Raw genomic sequence first — 2500 nt, 5'->3', positions numbered from 1 at the left:
GAACGCGGCCCGCGGAAGTCATCTTGAGCACCGGAGGAGAGGGGCCGGCGAGGTGGCCGTGCGTGGCCGGCGGGGGGGCGTCTTGGTCGGATTAAAAGTGTTGGACCGCGGCCCGCGGAAGTCATCTTGAGCACCGGAGGAGAGGGGCCGGTGAGGTGGCCGAGCGTGGCCGGCGGGGGGGCGTCTTGGTCGGATTAAAAGTGTTGGACCGCGGCCCGCGGAAGTCATCTTGAGCACCGGAGGAGAGGGGCCGGTGAGGTGGCCGTGCGTGGCCGGCGGGGGGGCGTCTTGGTCGGATTAAAAGTGTTGGACCGCGGCCCGCGGAAGTCATCTTGAGCACCGGAGGAGAGGGGCCGGTGAGGTGGCCGAGCGTGGCCGGCGGGGAGGCGTCTTGGTCGGATTACATGTGTTGGACCGCGGCCCGCGGAAGTCATCTTGAGCACCGGAGGAGAGGGGCCGGTGAGGTGGCCGAGCGTGGCCGGCGGGGAGGCGTCTTGGTCGGATTACATGTGTTGGACCGCGGCCCGCGGAAGTCATCTTGAGCACCGGAGGAGAGGGGCCGGCGAGGTGGCCGTGCGTGGCCGGCGGGGAGGCGTCTTGGTCGGATTACATGTGTTGGAACGCGGCCCGCGGAAGTCATCTTGAGCACCGGAGGAGAGCGCCGGCGAGGTGGCCGTGCGTGGCCGGCGGGGGGGCGTCTTGGGCGGATTGGGAAAATAAAAAAAAAATCCCCCCATTCATTTCAATGGCTGAGGTGGTCTGCCATACCGTTTGTGTCCGCCAGACGGCGGTGTAGTAGGCAAAAGACCGTTGGAGGTACCAGGGGTAAGCCTGGCGGTACCAGGGGTAGGCCGGGGGGTACCAGGGGTAAGGCTGGGGGTACGGCGGCCGAGCGTGGCCGGGGAAGAGGCTCTTGGTCGGATTGGGAAAATAAAATAATTCCCCCATTCATTTCAATGGGCGGCGGTACCAAGGGTAAGCCTGGCGGTACCAGGGGTGGGCCTGGAGGTACCAGGGGTCGGCCGGGGGGTACCAGGGGTCGGCCGGGGGGTACCAGGGGTAAGGCTGGAGGTACCAGGGGTCGGGCTGGAGGTACCAGGGGTAAGCCAGGGCCGGCTCGGCCGCGGAGCTTTGCCCGGGAAAGAGGCCTCTTGGCCGGGGTGAATAGCGCTGGAACGCGGCCCGCGGAGGTGGTGGGGGCCGGAGGCACCGTGGGCGAAGCCCCGGCCCGGCCCGGGGGCCGAGCGAGGCCGGGGAAGAGGCCTCTTGGTCGAATTGGGAAAATAAAAAAATTCCCCCATTCATTTCAATGGGCGGGGGTACCAGGGGTGGGCCGGGAGGTACCAGGGGTGGGCCGGGAGGTACCAGGGGTAAGCCGGGGGGTACCAGGGGTCGGCCTGGAGGTACCAGGGGTCGGCCTGGAGGTACCAGGGGTAAGCCAGGGCCGGCTCGGCCGCGGAGCTTTGCCCGGGAAAGAGGGCTCTTGGCCGGGGTGAATAGCGCTGGAACACGGCCCGCGGAGGTGGTGGGGGCCGGAGGGGCCGTGGGCGAAGCCCCGGCCCGGCCCGGAGGCCGAGCGTGGCCGGGGAGGAGGCCTCTTGGTCGAATTGGGAAAATAAAAAAATTCCCCCATTCATTTCAATGGGCGGGGGTACCAGGGGTCGGCCGGGAGGTACCAAGGGCCGGAGGTACCGTGGGCGAAGCCCCGGCCCGGCCCGGGGGCCGAGCGAGGCCGGGGAAGAGGCCTCTTGGTCGAATTGGGAAAATAAAAAAATTCCCCCATTCATTTCAATGGGCGGGGGTACCAGGGGTGGGCCGGGAGGTACCAGGGGTGGGCCGGGAGGTACCAGGGGTAAGCCGGGGGGTACCAGGGGAGGGCCGGGAGGTACCAGGGGTCGGGCTGGAGGTACCAGGGGTAAGCCAGGGCCGGCTCGGCCGCGGAGCTTTGCCCGGGAAAGAGGCCTCTTGGCCGGGGTGAATAGCGCTGGAACGCGGCCCGCGGAGGTGGTGGGGGCCGGAGGCACCGTGGGCGAAGCCCCGGCCCGGCCCGGGGGCCGAGCGAGGCCGGGGAGGAGGCCTCTTGTTCGAATTGGGAAAATAAAAAAATTCCCCCATTCATTTCAATGGGCGGGGGTACCAGGGGTCGGCCGGGAGGTACCAAGGGTCGGCCGGGAGGTACCAAGGGTCGGCCGGGAGGTACCAGGGGTCGGCCGGGAGGTACCAGGGGTCGGCCGGGAGGTACCAGGGGTAAGCCAGGGCCGGCTCGGCCGCGGAGCTTTGCCCGGGAAAGAGGGCTCTTGGCCGGGGTGAATAGCGCTGGAACACGGCCCGCGGAGGTGGTGGGGGCCGGAGGGGCCGTGGGCGAAGCCCCGGCCCGGCCCGGAGGCCGAGCGTGGCCGGGGAGGAGGCCTCTTGGTCGAATTGGGAAAATAAAAAAATTCCCCCATTCATTTCAATGGGCGGGGGTACCAGGGGTCGGCCGGGAGGTACCAAGGGCCGG

The sequence above is a fragment of the Hippocampus zosterae genome, unplaced genomic scaffold (genome assembly GCF_025434085.1).
Source record: "Hippocampus zosterae strain Florida unplaced genomic scaffold, ASM2543408v3 HiC_scaffold_62, whole genome shotgun sequence".
Lineage (NCBI taxonomy): Eukaryota > Metazoa > Chordata > Actinopteri > Syngnathiformes > Syngnathidae > Hippocampus > Hippocampus zosterae.
This window is presented reverse-complemented; position numbering follows the sequence as displayed.